General features: G+C 45.6%; 3 non-coding genes across 3 annotated transcripts; all 3 read left to right on the top strand.

Moving 5' to 3' along the window:
- Positions 1–7,716: 7,716 nt before the first annotated feature.
- On the top strand, positions 7,717–7,879 carry LOC135003296 (U1 spliceosomal RNA). Its single transcript, XR_010204326.1, has one exon. It is a non-coding gene; the product is annotated as a U1 spliceosomal RNA (small nuclear RNA).
- A 670-nt stretch (positions 7,880–8,549) lies between these two features.
- LOC135003298 (U1 spliceosomal RNA) lies at positions 8,550–8,713 on the top strand. The gene has a single exon (XR_010204328.1). It is a non-coding gene; the product is annotated as a U1 spliceosomal RNA (small nuclear RNA).
- Positions 8,714–8,865: 152 nt separating this feature from the next.
- LOC135003297 (U1 spliceosomal RNA) lies at positions 8,866–9,028 on the top strand. Its single transcript, XR_010204327.1, has one exon. It is a non-coding gene; the product is annotated as a U1 spliceosomal RNA (small nuclear RNA).
- Positions 9,029–19,311: the final 10,283 nt, after the last annotated feature.

Genomic DNA, 19,311 nt, shown 5'->3' with positions numbered 1-19,311 from the left:
TGTTGTTGAAGAACTGTCAGGGAGAGTGCAATGTTTTGCACCAACTGGTCCCTGGATCTCGCCTTTATCAGGAGAACATCCAAGTACGGGATAATTGTGACTCCTTGTTTGCGAAGGAGAACCATCATTTCCGCCATCACCCTGGTGAAAATCCTCGGAGCCGTGGACAGACCAAATGGCATCGTCTGAAATTAGTAATGACAATCCTGAATTGCAAACCTCAGGTAGCTTGATGCAGTGGCTAAATGGGAACATGTAAGTAGGCATCCTTTAAGTTTACCAAAACCATGAAATCTCCTTCCTCCGGACTGGAGATCACTACCGTGAGAGATTCCATCTTGAAATTGAATTTCTTTAGGTAGAAATTGAGGGATTTCAGATTTCAGATTGGTCTGACTGAGCCGTCCGGCTTCGGGACCACGAAGAGGCTTGAATAAAAACCTTCTCCCTGCTGACTAAGGCTGATTTGAACAATCGGTGAGGGGGAACGTCTTGAAACCCCAGTTTGTACCCTTGGGACACTATTTGTAAAACCCATGAGTCCAGGTCCGAATGAATCCAGAACTGACTGAAGAGCTTTAGACGTGCCCCCACTGGTGCGGGCACCTGCAAGAAAGCCCTAGCGTCATGCAGTGGATTTGGCAGAAGCAGAGGACAATCTCTGCTCCTGCAATCTTGAAGAGGCTACAGACCTCTTCCCTCTTCTCCTTCCTCTACCTGCAAAGAAAGGGGAATCTTAACTTCTTGCATATCTATTGGGCCGAAATGACTGCATCAGATAATGATGCGTCTTTATCCGTTGAGAGGGAACATAGTGCAAGAAGGTTGACTTACCTGCGGGAGCTGCCGAGATCAAATTAACTAGGCCGGCGCCAAACAAGGCTTCACCTTCATAGGGAAGAGACTCCCTTTCTTCTTGGAGTCAGCATCAGCATTTCCTTGGTGAATCCAGATATACAGGTAATGGGGGGAAGGGGATGTGTTCTGCACCAGCTATTAAATTCTAAATATTTGTATGAAGAGGCCCCAATAAATGTCCATCAGTTATATTAAATATTAATTGTAGGACGTTCGGGGGTGCTACCAGAGACAAGTAATGTTATGCAGGAAAGGAGAAGAGAAAAGAATGTCTCTTTTGCTGGCGCACAAATGATGATTTAAAAATTAACTTTTAATAAATTTGTTAAAATTGTCTAAACACGAAATAAAGTACAATAAGTTTGTATAATGTAATTATCATATATAATAAATGGAAATACATTTATTAATATCAAGGTTCGCTACCTGTGTTGTGTCTTTATTATTGATCCAAATTGACTATATCAATTAGTCTGATACTGAATTACTGGACACTATGTAATATTAGTTGAATGTATATTAGTAATTCACTTGACAAATGTCAGAACTTGGCAATAGTTCTACATATCATACACTTACAGCACTCTTTCCACAATATTTTCCCTTTATTCCAGATCAAATGGTATAATCCCCCATAGTAATTATTCCTGTTATAGTATAGTACAGTATGGTTGCTGGGGACGTCTTTAATGAAAAGAGAGGGAACATCTAATGTGTCTCCTTATGGGTAAAATACTTGCAAGCTAAGTGCTATGAATAGCATCAGCATGTAGATAAATGCTGAGTGTTAGGTGAGTAATGCAGATAAATAGGGATATCTAATAATTCTATAGAATAGTGGGTGAATTATTAGATATCCCTATTTATCTGCACCTCTAAGCACACTATTTGACTGTCCACACCCTGCTGTGCCTATTACCCATCTCCTCCACCACCCTCAACACTGACCCACACATCATTCACCCACAAAGATACAATAAAGGTAGTTTGGATAAATTAGCTAAATGAAATGGATTTAACCAATTTATCTAAATGACCATTTTTGGATGTTTTCCAGTGTTTGGGAGCAAATGGTCAATTGTCATTTGCTGCCACATATTAGCATAATTTTGTTTCAACTAGAAAAAATAAATGGACAGATAATCTAAGTGTGGATCCAGTTTAATGCTGATTTCAGAGCCAACTATAGACTTGATTGAGGTACTGTGTCCTCGGTACCAAATACCAATTAAAATAATATTGTGAGGTGTGAGGTGTTCAAAAAAGACTGAAAATGAGTGGAAATTATGGTTATTGAGGTTAATAATACTATGGGATCAAAATGACCCCCAAATTCTATGATTTAAGCTGTTTTTTAGGGTTTTTTGAAAAAAACACCCGAATCCAAAACACACCCGAATCCGACAAAAAAATTTCGGTGAGGTTTTGCCAAAACGCGTCCGAACCCAAAACACGGCCGCGGAACCGAACCCAAAACCAAAACACAAAACCCGAAAAATTTCCGGTGCACATCACTACTTAATTAGAACTTCGGTCAATGTGAATTAACCATTGGACTCAACCATGGTTATCCTTAAAACCCAGGGGTCTATTTAAGATCGATCTTAATCGATGTTGGGCTTCCAGGTTGAAAAAAACACACATTTACTAACATTTTAAAATTTATATAAAAAATCATCTGTTCGTAAATGCAGTGCACATGGTTTTGCCCAACTGCTAACAAAAATCCTGCTGCGATCAACTCAGAATTACCCCCCATGTGCACTGCAGGGAAGGCAGATTTAACATGTGCAGAGAGAGGCCCTCATTCCGAGTTGATCGCTCGCAAGCTGCTTTTAGCATCATTGCACACGCTAAGCCGCCGCCTACTGGGAGTGAATCTTAGCATCTTAAAATTGCGAAAGAAAGATTCGCAATATTGCGAAAAGACATCTCTGTGCAGTTTCTGAATAGCTCGAGACTTACTCTGCCAGTGCGATCAGTTCAGTGCTTGTCGTTCCTGGTTTGACGTCACAAACACACCCAGCGTTCGCCCAGACACTCCTCCGTTTCTCCAGCCACTCCCGCGTTTTTCCCAGAAACGGTAGCGTTTTTTCCCACACGCCCATAAAATGACCAGTTTCCGCCCAGAAACACCCACTTCCTGTCAATCACACTCCGATCACCAGAACGAAGAAAAAACCTCGTAATGCCGTGAGTAAAATTCCTAACTGTATAGCAAATTTACTTGGCGCAGTCACAGTGCGAACATTGCGCATGCGCAATAATCGGAAAATCGCTGCGATGCGAAGAAAATTACCGAGCGAACAACTCGGAATGACCACCAGAGTTAGATTTGGGTGTGGTGTGTTCAATCTGCAATCTGATTTGCAGTGTAAAAATAAAGCAGTCAGTATTTACCATGCACAGAAACAAATTAACTCACCCAAATCTAACTCTTTCAGCACATGTTATATCTGCCTCCCCTGCAGTACACATGGTTTTGCCCAACTGCTAACAAAATTCCTGCTGCGATCAACTTGGAATTACCCCCATCGATTGATGTTTTCACACTGCTCGTTCCAACCGCAAAAACTATGAAGAGGATGGGGGCATATACGCAGGGTCCATCCTGTGCATGTGCCTACATTTTCTCCGGGTGCCCCGCAGAAAATGCGAATGCCTCTGCCTGTCAATCAGTAGAGGGCGTACCTTCGCAGGTATATCGCGATCATGAGCCATGTCTCCCATTTTTGTCATTATAGGTGCTCTGTGAGCTGCTGACCATGCCCCAGCCCCTCTGTCTCCCGTGAATAGACATTGTGGCTTATTCAGACCAGATCGCTTCAATTTATTTTCACCCAGCGGGCAATCAGGTCTGCACTGCACATGCGTATGCGCCACAATGCGTAGGTGCGACGGTCCGGAGATCACAAGAAGATTGAGAAGAAGAGGGTGTTTGTGTGGGTGGCAACTGAATGTTTCTAGGGAGTGTCCGGAAAAACACTGGAGGGACCCGGCGTTTTGTGGGAGGATTTGTGACGTCACCTCAATGGCTGAGTAAGTGCTGAGCTGTGCAGCTCTTGTGCACATGTGATCACACACCTGCACAGCAAATTTTCCCTTCCGCTGTAGGCGTCAACTACCTGAGCACAGGGATGCAAAAAACACACCCTAGCGATCAGGTCTGAATTACCCACAATGTGCATATTTGCAGAGCAACAAGCTACAGGGAGCCTTCCACCCCCCCCTTCCCCATGACTATGGGACACTGGGGGGGGGGGGGGGGTTGTTTGGGTTAGCTGGACATTCCCAAAAAAGTGACTGTCCTGCAAAAATTGGGTTAGTTGGGAGGTATGTGCAAATACATTTATTGTTTTGCATGCAGGGTAAATACTGGCTTCTTTGACATTTAGCCACAAATGCTGCACAGTTGAATTACAGTATTACACTGCAATTAACAGTTATGCTAGGACATTCCTTCTCCCAAAATCTACCTCTCTCTGCATGTTACATCTGTCCCACAGTGGCGTGCGGTGAGGTCAGTGGCTAGTGAGGCACTACAGCCATAATGTCCGCTGAATTCTGCCGATGACCCTTAGCCAATGCCCGCTACTGCCTCTGAGCCGATACCCACTGCCACCGCCAATGGCTTACAAACTCTCCCACAATCAACTGACCCAGCCCTCCACCACTAATTTCTATCTCAGTCCGATGCCGCCAATGCCCTGCTCATTGTTCTTGTGATATATTGTAAATTTTTAAAGAAAAAAAAAATGAGTGTTTGGGACTGGGAAGGGTGAGGGAGGAGGACATGAATGCACTTTTGTTGTCCAGGGCTTCCATTAACTTAAAGGAGAAGGGTCTGAATGGGTTAAAAAAAAATGTGTGAGGTCCCCCCTCCTTAGTATAACCAGCCTCTTTGAGCCGGTCCTGGTTATTTAAATACTGGGGGGAAAAATGGACAGAGGTTCCCCGTATTTAGACAACCAGCACCGGGCTCTTAGACGGGTCCTGGTTCCAAAAATACGTGGGACAAAAGATGTAGGGGTCCCCCATATTTTTAAAACCAGCACCGGGCTCCACTAGCCAGAGAGATAATGCCACAGACGGGGGACACTTTTATGTAGGTCCCTGCGGCCCTGGCATTACCCCTCCAACTAGTCACCCCTGGCCGGGGTTCCCTGGAGGAGTGGGGACCCCTTAAATCAAGAGGTTCCTCCCCTCGAGGCACCCAAGGGCCAGGGGTGAAGCCCGAGGCTGTCCCCAGCACCCCTGGGTGGTGGGTGCCGGGCTGATAGCCATAAGTGTAAAAAAAGAACATTGTTTTTTTGTTGTGGAAGTACAAGGCCCAGCAAGCCTCCCCCACTTGCTGGTACTTGGAGAACCTCAAGTACCAGCAGGCGGGGAAATAACGGGCTCGCTGGTACCTGTAGTTCTACAACAACAAAAAAATACCCAAATAAAAACACAAACACACACACCGTGACAGTAAAATTATTGAGACAGGCTGTAGCATGTGGATGCATGTAACCCTATAAAAGTGATGGATTGGGTGACTATTACAATACCCACTGTTGCTGTCTGAAAAATGATGGATTTATAGATTGCTCTGCCGAGATATGTTTTTTTTCTAAAATGCACCACAGGTATGGATGGATAGTATACTTGATGACACAGAGGTAGGTAGAGCAGTGGCCTACTGTACCGTACTGCTATATATTATATTATTTATTATTATTATTATCCTTTATTTATATGGCGCCACAAGGGTTCCGCAGCACCCAATTACAGAGTACATAAACAAATAATCAAACAGGAAAACAGCAACTTACAGTTGATGACAATATAGGACAAGTACAGGGTAAATAAACATAGCTACATCAGCAGATGACACTGGAATAAGTATCAGGTGGCAGAAGACTGCTGGATTTGGTGCAGCTGAAGATTATTAAAGTAAGAAAAGAGTAAGCACATGAGGGAAGAGGGCCCTGCTCGTGAGAGCTTACATTCTAAAGGGGAGGGGTAGACAGACAGGGGTGAGACAGATGGGGTACATAGAGAGCGTGGAACAGAGGTTTAGGATGAGATTTGGCTGGGTTTGGTGAAGAAGTGGGTCTTGAGAGCCCATTTGAAGTTTTGTAGAGAGGTGGAGAGTCTGAGGGGGAGAGGTAGGGAATTCCAGAGAAGTGGTGCAGCACGTGAAAAATCTTGGAGGTAGGAGTGGGAGGAAGTAATCCGTAGGCAGGAGAGTCGGCGTGCATTAGCAGAGCGAAGAGGACGGGTGGGAGTGTAAAGCGAGATAAGATCAGAGATGTAGATGGGAGAGGAGTGGTTAGGGGCTTTGTAAGCAAGTGTGAGAAGCTTGAAATGGATTCTGAAAGGGAAGGGGAGCCAGGGAAGGACTAGTAAGAGAGGAGAGGTGGACGTAGTGCATTTGGTTAGGAAAATGAGCCGGGCAGCAGCATTGACGATATATTGGAGTGGAGAGAGGTATTTGTCAGGAATGCCAGTCAGGAGGAGATTACAGTAGTCCAGTCTGGAGATGACCAGTGAGTGGATAAGAGTCTTAGTAGCATCCTGGGTCAGAAAGGGTCTGATCCTGGAAATATTTTTTAGATGAAAACGGCAGGTTTGTAAGAGGTGCTGAATGTGTGGTTTGAAGGAGAGGGAGGAGTCAAGGATTACTCCAAGACAGCGCACTTGGGGGGTAGAGGAGATAGTAGTGCCATCAATAGATAATGAGATTGTAGGAGGTGAGGTTATGCGGGAGGGAGGGAAGATGATCAGCTCGATCTTAGACATGTTAAGTTTAAGAAAGCGCTGGGACATCCAGGAAGAGATAGCAGAGAGACAGTTGGAGATACGAGTGAGGAGAGTAGGGGAGAGGTCTGGAGAGGAAAGATAGATTTGAGTGTCATCAGCATAGAGATGATATTGGAAACCAAAAGAACTAATGAGCTTACCTAGTGAGGACGTATAGAGAGAGAAGAGGACCAAGGACAGAACCTTGGGGTACCCCTACAGTTAGTGGAAGTGAGGGGGAGGTGGAGTCATGAGAGGAGACAGAGAATGAACGGTCAGAAAGGTAGGACGACAACCAAGAGAGGGCAGTGTTACGCAGACCAATGGAGTGAAGGATTTGCAGTAGGAGAGGATGGTCCACAGTGTCAAAAGCAGCAGAGAGATCAAGTAGAATAAGTAGAGAGTAGTGTCCCTTAGATTTAGCAGCATGGAGGTCATTGCATACTTTTGTAAGGGCAGTTTCAGTGGAGTGGAGAGGACGGAAGCCAGACTGGAATGGGTCAAGCAGTGAGTGTGAGGAAAGAAAGGAAGTAAGGCGGTTGTAGACAATACGCTCAAGGAGTTTGGAGGCAAAAGGGAGAAGAGAGATGGGTCGGTAGTTGGAGAGAGTGTTTGGATCAAGGGTAGGTTTTTTAAGAATAGGAGAGATGAGAGCGTGGTTGAAGGCAGAGGGGACAGTGCCTGATGAGAGGGAGAGATTGAGAAGGTGGGAAAGATGGGAACAAGCAGAAGAAGAGATGTGGCAGAGGAGGCGGGAGGGGATAGGGTCAAGTGGGGAGGTGGTGAGGGGACAGGAACGAATGAGGGCCATGACTTCCTCTCCAGATGCATGGGAGAAAGATGACAGAGTTGGTGCGAGGGATGGGGAGGGTTGGTAAGGGATGGGAGAAGGCTGGTTACTGATAGTCTGGTGTGATGTGATGTCAGCTCTGGTAAAAGTCAGATTTCTTTGTCTCAGATCTTCCTCTAGCCTTGTTCTTATTTCGAGAGTTCCCTTGTGCTGCCTCAGTTGGATCTCCTTCACTTGACAGGGGGGTGCCCGAGCAGCGACCCTCCCCAGCTCTAGCCCAACTCCTACTAACCTGCCAGGTGAGATACTATAATCACGAAGGTGCTTCTCCCAGGGCAAGGCTCACCCATTGCACTCTGGGTGTGCTGCTCCTGCGATTTCCCCAAATGTGGGAAACTTGACTGCATAATTTGTGTTTCCCCTGGTCGGCTCTCGTATAATTCAGATCTCTTTGTCTCAGGTCTCTCTCCAGCCTAGTTTGCTGTCTGTTTCCACTTCTCTTTTCTTGAGCTGCTCCCTTCTATGCCCTTGCGCACTATCCTGACTTCTCCCGTCTGCTTACTTTGTGCCTTCCAACGCACAATGCGAACTACAGGTAGTGCTGCAGGTCCCACACCCTTTTATTTGCCTTACAGAGCAGCTCTGGAGCTGTTACAGTGCCCAGCTGCTGCAAGAAATCAGCTTGAATGCTTCGGGGCTGGGGCATAGCCAACATGAGCCCCACACCGAAGGAGGGTGGAGGTGTTTAATGCGAACTAGGGGTCATCCAAGCGCCGAAAAATGCTGCCATGCCCTGCACGCCCCTTTTCTCTTTTCATATGCAGACGAGGGTTGAAGCCAACTTTGACCCACTGCTTGGATGACATCACCATATGCAAATCCATCTGCTGCAGGCCTTCCCCCAGGAATGCTTGCACTAGTTGTTGCATTTGGTTTGTTGTTTGGGGGTGCTTCAGTATTAGGTAGCCTTCTGCCCTCCCATGTTCATCTGAAAATATGTGTTCTCCCTGCAGTTGTTGTCCCCAGATGAGAGTTCCCTTGTGCTGCCTCAGTTGAATCTCCTTTACTTGACAGAGATGTGCCTGAGCAGCGGCCCTCCCAAGCCCTATCCCAAATCATACTTATTTTGCATAGGAGATACCATGGTCATGAAGATTGTTCTCCCAGGGTGAGGTTCATTCATTGTATTCTGGGTATGCTGACCCGTATGATTTCCCCAAATGTGGGAAACTCGACTGCATTATTTGTGGTAGTGGGGGACTGTGTTTGTTCTTTCCTCTGGTCAGCTCTGGTAAAAGTCAGATTTATTTGTCTCAGATCTTCCTCTAGCCTTGTTCTTCTTTCGAGAGATTCCTTGTGCTGCCTCAGTTGGATCTCCTTCACTTGACAGGGGGGTGCCCGAGCAGCGACCCTCCCCAGCTCTAGCCCAACTCCTACTTACCTGCCAGGTGATATACTATGATCATGAAGGTGCTTCTCCCAGGGCAAGGCTCACTCATTGCACTCTGGGTGTGCTGCTCCTGTGATTTTTCCAAATGTGGGAAACTTGACTGCATAATTTGTTTTTCCCCTGGTCGGCTCTCGTATAATTCAGATCTCTTTGTCTCAGGTCTCTCTCCAGCCTAGTTTGCTGTCTGTTTCCACTTCTCTTTTCTTGAGCCGCTCCCTTCTATGCCCTTGCGCACTATCCTGACTTCTCCCGTCTGCTTAATTTGACTACAACCACCAATATATTCTGCTGCACTATATATATGCAAAGCTAATTCTGCTGGGTAATTACAACTGACTAAAACCACCAATATATTCTGCTGCACTATATCTATATTTGCAAAGCTAATTCTGCTGGGTAATTACAATTGACTACAACCACCAATATATTCTGCTGCACTATATCTATATATGCAAAGCTAATTCTGCTGAGTAATTACAATTGACTACAACCACCAATATATTCTGCTGCACTATATCTATATATGCAAAGCTAATTCTGCTGGGTAATGCAAATTGAAACATTATTGCATAGTATGTGATTTTGAAGTACTTTTTTAAAGTTTTGAATGATATAGACCCAGTTTAATCTTTGTGGAATGCCTGGTTGTTGTTTTTAAGGTAATTTATTGCCTGGCATTTGAGGGGGTGGGGTGTGGTTACAGATTTCAATTATTGGTTTCACTTGTAATAGTCTTCTACTTAAGTCCAATGGTGTAGGCTGTGCAAAGCCGTTTGGCTGTGCATTTATTGATCTAAGCATGCATTTTTATCAAAGCGTGATAAAATTGACACATAACAGCAGTGTTCAATCAGCATTAATTTATCTTCAGCTGATATCGATTGTGAATTGACGTTTCTTCTCTTCTTGTCACCTACAGGTAATTACAATTGACTACAACCACCAATATATTCTGCTGCACTATATCTATATATGCAAAGCTAATTCTGCTGGGTAATGCAAATTGAAACATTATTGCATAGTATGTGATTTTGAAGTACTTTTTTAAAGTTTTGAATGATATAGACCCAGTTTAGTCTTTGTGGAATGCCTGGTTGTTGTTTTTAAGGTAATTTATTGCCTGGCATTTGAGGGGGTGGGGTGTGGTTACAGATTTCAATTATTGGTTTCACTTGTAATAGTCTTCTACTTAAGTCCAATGGTGTAGGCTGTGCAAAGCCATTTGGCTGTGCATTTATTGATCTAAGCGTGCATTTTTATCAAACCGTGATAAAATTGACACATAACAGCAGTGTTCAATCAGCGTTCAATCGAAGTGAAAAAGAAGGAAAACAGAAGCACACCAATCTAACAAAACAAAGAAAACTGAAGAACTAATAACAAATGTGAGTCACTTACTCCTCAGATCACTCACCTCCTGATTGTTGCATCTGATTACATAGCACAGAACTACCTTACTTGGACATTTCATAAACCATCCATTTCACCTACAAATGCCTGTATCTGTATTATTGTAATTTTGTTTTTTAAGCACAGCTGCACCAATGCAATTTTACCTGCAAACACTTAAAACATCTAACATAATTACCATTGCTTCTTAAACCTCTCACAATCCTTTCATTTCTTACACTCCAAATACTTTTCTGCACCCACTTTATCTACGCTTTTGACTCATTTCATACTAAATCTACACCCCTTGAGCCTACACAGCTTTTCTCACCTGCATTTCTGCAATTCTTCTGCTCGGATTGCCTTACAGTCTCCTCTCCTACTTCCACTTTCCCTCAACCTATTTACCTACTTAACACTATGTCAAGGTTTTCTTATACTCCCCACATCACTAAGTGTCTACCTAATAATGTATCTTTAGCCTTCCCCCCTAGTCTCCTCCACCTCCTCCTCTCTCCCCTCCTCTGTCTCCCCTCCATCCCTCTGTTTCCTTCCCCCACCTTTCCTGTTACCCCACTTTCATTCACCTCTGCCCCATGGTCCTGCTACCCCACAACTCAGCCCTGCTCCCTCTCTCCCTTCCCTGTCACCTCCCCACACCCCCATCCACATCACACTGACCTCCCTCCCTGCCCACCTCCTGCAGTTTCCCCTCCTAGCTCAGGCACCCGTACCATCACTACTCTCTCATCATCCCTGCCCTCAAAGTTAATCCCACCTCATCGCTACAGCAACCCTGAAAATCTAATTCACATCTCTCCCACAAACTCATACCCCCTATCCTGTGCCCTCTGGAATGCCAGATCTGTTTATAACAAACTGGTCCCCACTCATGACCTTTTCATTTCCAACTCCCTACACCTACTAGCCATTACTGAAACTTGGATTACGCCCTCTGACACTACTTCTGCTGCTGCTCTCTCTGCTGGGGGCCTTACATTCACACACACACCCCGACCTGGGGGTCGCCATGGGGGTGGTGTTGGGGTCCTTTTACCTTCTAGTTACTCCTACCAACTCATACCACCAGAACCATCCCTTATATTCTTTACATTTGAGGTCCACGCCATATGCCTCTTCCAACCAGTTTATCTTAGAGTAGCTGTCATTTACCGCCCCCCTGGCACTGCTTCCAAATTAATCGACAACTTTGCTTCCTGGCTTCCTCACTTCCTCTCTTCTGACATTCCCACCATTATCCTAGGCGATTTCAACATCCCTATTGACATCCCCACACAATCCCCTGCCTCTAAACTCCTTAACCTCACCTCTTCACTTGGTCTCTCCCAGTGGACCTCCTCACCCTCCCATGTGAATGGGAGCTCACTGGATCTGGTCTTCACTCACCGCTGTGATATTTCTGATTTTTCCAACTCCCCATTTCCCCTCTCTGACCACCACCTGCTCTCCTTCAACCTATCTCTCTCGACTTCCCCATCTCTACCTCCTAAGGCTACCATCACTAAGCGTAACATTGAAGCTATTGACACCACATTCCTTTCCTCCCTGTTTGACTCACTTCTCTCTCCTATTCTCTCTCTCTCATGCCCTGAACAAGCCACTTCCACATACAATGCTTCCCTTACTTCTGCTCTTGACTCTGTTGCTCCACCAACCACTATTCACCCTCACAAATTAACACCTCAACCCTGGCACACCAAATGCACCAGATATCTGCAAAAATGCTCACGTACGGCTGAGCGACACTGGAGGAAATCACGCTCTAAGGCAGACTTCCTCCATTTCAAACTTATGCTCTCATCCTTCAGTGCTGCCCTTTCTCTTGCTAAACAGTCATACTTCAAGAACCTCATCTCCTCCCAGTCTTCCAACCCCCGGCGCCTCTTTGCCACTCTCAACTCACTCCTCTGCCCACCTCCACCTCGTCTCCCTTCCTCACTCTCTGCTCTTGACTTTGCCACTTACTTCACATCCAAAATTGACTCCATACGTCAGGACATCACATCACACCAGACTATCAGTAACCAGCCTTCTCCCAACCCTTACCAACCCTCCCCATCCCTCGCACCAACTCTGTCATCTTTCTCCCATGCATCTGGAGAGGAAGTCATGGCCCTCATTCGTTCCTGTCCCCTCACCACCTCCCCACTTGACCCAATCCCCTCCCGCCTCCTTTGCCACCTCTCTTCTTCTGCTTTTTCCCATCTTTCCCACCTTCTCAATCTCTCCCTCTCATCAGGCACTGTCCCCTCTGCCTTCAAGCACGCTCTCATCTCTCCTATTCTTAAAAAACCTACCCTTGATCCAAACACTCTCTCCAACTACCGACCCATCTCTCTCCTCCCTTTTGCCTCCAAACTCCTTGAGCGTATTGTCTACAACCGCCTTACTTCCTTTCTTTCCTCACACTCACTGCTTGACCCATTCCAGTCTGGCTTCCGTCCTCTCCACTCCACTGAAACTGCCCTTACAAAAGTATGCAATGACCTCCATGCTGCTAAATCTAAGGGACACTACTCTCTACTTATTCTACTTGATCTCTCTGCTGCTTTTGACACTGTGGACCATCCTCTCCTACTGCAAATCCTTCACTCCATTGGTCTGCGTAACACAGCCCTCTCTTGGTTGTCGTCCTAACTTTCTGACCGTTCATTCTCTGTCTCCTCTCATGACTCCACCTCCCCCTCACTTCCACTAACTGTAGGGGTACCCCAAGGTTCTGTCCTTGGTCCTCTTCTCTTCTCTCTCTATACGTCCTCACTAGGTAAGCTCATTAGTTCTTTTGGTTTCCAATATCATCTCTATGCTGATGACACTCAAATCTATCTTTCCTCTCCAGACCTCTCCCCTACTCTCCTCACTCGTATCTCCAACTGTATCTCTGCTATCTCTTCCTGGATGTCCCAGCGCTTTCTTAAACTTAACATGTCTAAGACCGAGCTGATCATCCTACCTCCCTCCCGCATAACCTCACCTCCTACAATCTCATTATCTATTGATGGCACTACTATCTCCTCTACCCCCCAAGTGCGCTGTCTTGGAGTAATCCTTGACTCCTCCCTCTCCTTCAAACCACACATTCAGCACCTCTCACAAACCTGCCGTTTTCATCTAAAAAATATTTCCAGGATCAGACCCTTTCTGACCCAGGATGCTACTAAGACTCTTATCCACTCACTGGTCATCTCCAGACTGGACTGCTGTAATCTCTTCCTGACTGGCATTCCTGACAAATACCTCTCTCCACTCCAATCTATCCTCAATGCTGCTTCCCGGCTCATTTTCCTCACCAAACGCACTACGTCCACCTCTCCTCTCTTACTAGTTCTTCACTGGCTCCCCTTCCCTTTCAGAATCCATTTCAAGCTTCTCACACTTGCTTACAAAGCCCTCACCCACTCCTCTCCCATCTACATCTCTGATCTTATCTCGCTTTACACTCCCACCCGCCCTCTTCGCTCTGCTAATGCACACCGACTCCTGCCTACGGATTACTTCCTCCCACTCCTACCTCCAAGATTTTTCACGTGCTGCACCACTTCTCTGGAATTCCCTATCTCTCCCCCTCAGACTCTCCACCTCTCTACAAAACTTCAAACGGGCTCTCAAGACCCACTTCTTCACCAAACCCAGCCAAATCTCATCCTAAACCTCTGTTCCACGCTCTCTATGTACCCCATCTGTCTCACCCCTGTCTGTCTACCCCTCCCTTTTAGAATGTAAGCTCTCACGAGCAGGGCCCTCTTCCCTCATGTGCTTACTCTTTTCTTACTTTAATAATCTTCAGCTGCACCAAATCCAGCAGTCTTCTGCCACCTGATACTTATTCCAGTGTCATCTGCTGATGTAGCTATGTTTATTTACCCTGTACTTGTCCTATATTGTTGTCAACTGTAAATTGCTGTTTTCCTGTTTGATTATTTGTTTATGTACTCTGTAATTGGGCACTGCGGAACCCTTGTGGCGCCATATAAATAAAGGATAATAATAATAATAATAAATAATATAATATATAGCAGTACGGTACAGTAGGCCACTGCTCTACCTACCTCTGTGTCGTCAAGTATACTATCCATCCATACCTGTGGTGCATTTTAGAAAAAAACATGTCTCGGCAGAGCAATCTATAAATCCATAATTTTTCAGACAGCAACAGTGGGTATTGTAATAGTCACCCAATCCATCACTTTTATAGGGTTACATGCACCCACATGCTACAGCCTGTCTCAATAATTTTACTGTCACGGTGTGTGTGTTTGTGTTTTTATTTGGGTATTTTTTGTTGTTGTAGAACTACAGGTACCAGCAAGCCCGTTATTTCCCCGCCTGCTGGTACTTGAGGTTCTCCAAGTACCAGCAAGCGGGGGAGGCTTGCTGGGCCTTGTAGTTCCACAACAACAAAAACAATATTCTTTTTTTACACACATGGCTATCAGCCCGGCACCCACCACCCAGGGGTGCTGGGGACAGCCTCGGGCTTCACCTCTGGCCCTTGGGTGCCTCGAGGGGAGGAACCTCTTGATTTAAGGGGTCCCCACTCCTCCAGGGAACCCCGGCCAGGGGTGACTAGTTGGAGGGGTAATGCCAGGGCCGCAGGGACCTACATAAAAGTGTCCCCTGTCTGTGGCATTATCTCTCTGGCTAGTGGAGCCCGGTGCTGGTTTTAAAAATATGGGGGACCCCTACATCTTTTGTCCCACGTATTTTTGGAACCTGGACCGTTCTAAGAGCCCGGTGCTGGTTGTCTAAATACGGGGAACCCCTGTCCAATTTTCCCCCCAGTATTTAAATAACCAGGACCAGCTCAAAGAGCCCGAGGCTGGTTATACTAAGGAGGGGGGACCTCACGCATTTTTTTTAACCCATTCAGACCCTTCTCCTTTAAGTTAATGGAAGCCCTGGACAACAAAAGTGCATTCATGTCCTCCTCCCTCACCCTTCCCAGTCCCAAACACTCATTTTTTTTTCTTTAAAAATGTATAATATATAACAAGAACAATGAGCAGGCAGGCAGCGGGCATTGGCGGCATCGGACTGAGATAGAAATTAGTGGTGGAGGGCTGGGTCAGTTGATTGTGGGAGAGTTTGTAAGCCATTGACGGTGGCAGCGGGTATCGGCTCAGAGGCAGTAGCGGGCATTGGCTAAGGGTCATCGGCAGGATTCGGCGGAAATTATGGCTGTAGTGCCTCACTAGCCACTGACCTCACCGCACGCCACTGTGGGACAGATGTAACATGCAGAGAGAGGTAGATTTGGGAGGGGGAATGTCCTAGCATAACTGTTAATTGCAGTGTAATACTGTAATTCAGCTGTGCAGCATTTGTGGCTAAATGTCAAAGAAGCCAGTATTTACCCCGCATGCAAAACAATAAATGTATTTGAACATACCTCCCAACTATACCAATTTTTGCAGGACAGTCACTTTTTTTGGGAATGTCCAGCTAACAACCCCCCCCCCCCCTGTGGGGGCCGCAGTGTCCCATAGTCATGGGGAAGGGGGGGGGGGGGGTGGAAGGCTCCCTGTAGCTTGTTGCTCTGCAAATATGCACATTGTGGGTAATTCAGACCTGATCGCTAGGGTGTGTTTTTTGCATCCCTGTAATCAGGTAGTTGCCGCCTACAGCGGAAGGGAAAATTTGCTGTGCAGGTGTGTGATCACATGTGCACAAGAGCTGCACAGCTCAGCACTTACTCAGCCATTGAGGTGACGTCACAAATCCTCCCACAAAACGCCGGGTCCCTCCAGTGTTTTTCCGGACACTCCCTAGAAACATTCAGTTGCAACCCACACAAACACCCTCTTCTTGTCAATCTTCTTGTGATCTCCGGACCGTCGCACTTACGCATTGTGGCGCATACGCTTGTGCAGTGCAGACCTGATTGCCCGTTGGGTGAAAATAAATTGAAGCGATCTGGTCTGAATAAGCCTCAATGTCTATTCACGGGAGACAGAGGGGCTGGGGCATGGCCAGCAGCTCACAGAGCACCTATAATGACAAAAATGGGAGACATGGCTCATGATCGCGATATACCTGCGAAGGTACGCCCTCTACTGATTGACAGGCAGAGGCATTCGCATTTTCTGCGGGGCACCCGGAGAAAATGTAGGCACGCGCACAGGATGGACCCTGCGTATATGCCCCAATCCTCTTCATAGTTTTTGCGGTTGGAACGCGTATTACGATCCAAACTGAATTAGGCCCTATGTCTTATATACACGAGCAGTGTGAAAATGGGGGTAATTCGATGGGGGTAATTCCAAGTTGATCGCAGCAGGAATTTTGTTAGCAGTTGGGCAAAACCATGTGTACTGCAGGGGAGGCAGATATAACATGTGCAGAAAGAGTTAGATTTGGGTGAGTTATTTTGTTTCTGTGCAGGGTAAATACTGACTGCTTTATTTTTACACTGCAAATTAGATTGCAGATTGAACACACCACACCCAAATCTAACTCTCTCTGCACATGTTAAATCTGCCTTCCCTGCAGTGCACATAGGTGGTCATTCCGAGTTGTTCGCTCGGTAATTTTCTTCGCATCGCAGCGATTTTCCGCTTAATGCGCATGCGCAATGTTCGCACTGCGACTGCGCCAAGTAAATTTGCTATGCAGTTAGGAATATTACTCACGGTTTTTTCATCGTTCTGGTGATCGTAATGTGATTGACAGGAAGTGGGTGTTTCTGGGCGGAAACAGACCGTTTTAGGGGCGTGTGGGAAAAAATGCTACCGTTTCTGGGAAAAACGCGGTAATGGCTGGAGAAACGGAGGAGTGTCTGGGCGAACGCTGGGTGTGTTTGTGACGTCAAACCAGGAACGACAAGCACTGAACTGATCGCACTGGCAGAGTAAGTCTCGAGCTACTCAGAAACTGCACAGAGATGTCTTATCGCAATAGTGCAAATCTTTCGTTCGCAATTTTAAGATGCTAAGATTCACTCCCAGTAGGCGGCGGCTTAGCGTGTGCAATGCTGCTAAAAGCAGCTTGCGAGCGAACAACTCGGAATGAGGGCCATGGGGGGTAATTCTGAGTTGATCGCAGCAGGATTTTTGTTAGCAGTTGGGCAAAACCATGTGCACTGCATTTACGAACAGATGATTTTTTATATAAATTTTAAAATGTTAGTAAATGTGTGTTTTTTTTTCAACCTGGAAGCCCAACATCGATTAAGATCGATCTTAAATAGACCCCTGGGTTTTAAGGATAACCATGGTTGAGTCCAATGGTTAATTCACATTGACCGAAGTTCTAATTAAGTCACCCGTGCTCAAGCATGATATCCTTAAAATCTGGATTGCAATGGCAGCATTTGGGAACTATGCCTAAGGGTTTAATTTTTACATTTATCCACTGACAATAAATCTACCTACAATATCCCTGTAACTGTTATGATTACAGTATTTCACTAAATAATTTAATTTGCTGAACCCTCTGTAAAAAGAAATATTAAGATGCTGTAATTCCCAGATGCAGCAAATTTGTTAGCTAGTGGGCAAAACCATGTGCACTGCAGGGATGGGGGGGGGGGGGGGCAGATATAACATTTGCAGAGAGATTTAGGTGGGTTATATTGTTTGTGTGCAGGGTAAATACTGGCTGTTTTGTTTTTACACTGCAATGTAGATTTCAGTTTGAACACACCGCACCAAAATCTAACTCTCTCTGCACATATTATACACCCCCCCCCCTGCAGTGTACATGGTTTTAGCTAATAAATTTGCTGCTGTGATCAGATCTGAGTTAAGCCCTATGTATTTGGCACTGGCAAAGGGTTAGAGCCTTGCTGTAGAACTCACACCTTTCTTATCATGCATTGTAATATTTCCTATGTCCTGATGTTGTGCTCTCTGCTCCATCCAAGTAAACAGCAATGTAGCGTGGCTATCAAAGAGCGTGAAGATTGCAGATTTCCTGGGATTAATGCTAAAGAATGCTATTATAGAGGCTGCTGCTTTAATTCAAGTGTCACTGGGGTTAAATGGTGTTTTTACCTTAAAAACACAGGTAGAGTATACAGTACAGTGGTAGAGTGGGAGCATGTAGTGCTATTGATTACAGATTTGATGGAGCTTAAACATGGATAAGGTCCATAGCTATAAGAGTTTATCTTGTGTATCCTTTATTCTTAGTCATGGTCAGATAAGATTAGAAAATACCATTTAAGTGGAAATTTCCTGTTAGCTGTTTTAGCTAAATTGCACCAGTTAAAAAAAAAAAAAAAACTAAGCTGCTGTAATTCCTGGATGTTTCCTTACTGCATCAACAGGAAGTGACAAGAAACAATGTAATGTGGAACCGTACAGCAGAAGGGATTGCGGCTACCCCACAATAAGTGCAGCGGAATGTAAGAAGAGGAATTGTTGCTTTGACTGCAGCATTCCCGGGGTTAACTGGTGTTTCTTCAAGTCACAAGGTATGGAGCTGCTGTATAGTTACTCGCAAGTCAGTAGTTGTATGATGCTCACACCTGTTAAGCTGGATACACACAGAATGCCCTACACAGGGGGTGAAATGAGCGCCCCCCCACCCCCCGTACGCTCAGCACACATCACGCTGTGCTGAGCGGGGGGAGAGATGTGTGCTGAGCAGTTCGCTCAGCACACATCTCTCCCCAAAATCGGTCCGTGAATACGGACCTTTAAACTGGATCCACACTTAGATTATCTGTCCATTTTTTTTTTCTAGTTGAAACAAAATTATGCTAATATGTGGCAGCAAATGACAATTGACCATTTGCTCACAAACACTGGAAAACATCCAAAAATGGTCATTTAGATAAATTGGTTAAATCCATTTCATTTAGCTAATTTATCCAAACTACCTTTATTGTATCTTTGTGGGTGAATGATGTGTGGGTCAGTGTTGAGGGTGGTGGAGGAGATGGGTAATAGGCACAGCAGGGTGTGGACAGTCAAATAGTGTGCTTAGAGGTTCAGAGTCATTGTATGAGACTCTGGCAACAGTGAATTGATGAGTCTGGTGTCCATAGGGTGGGACGCACTAACCTTTTTATGCTATT

This window comes from Pseudophryne corroboree, unplaced genomic scaffold (assembly GCF_028390025.1).
Source record: "Pseudophryne corroboree isolate aPseCor3 unplaced genomic scaffold, aPseCor3.hap2 scaffold_1852, whole genome shotgun sequence".
NCBI lineage: Eukaryota > Metazoa > Chordata > Amphibia > Anura > Myobatrachidae > Pseudophryne > Pseudophryne corroboree.
This window is presented reverse-complemented; position numbering and strand designations above follow the sequence as displayed.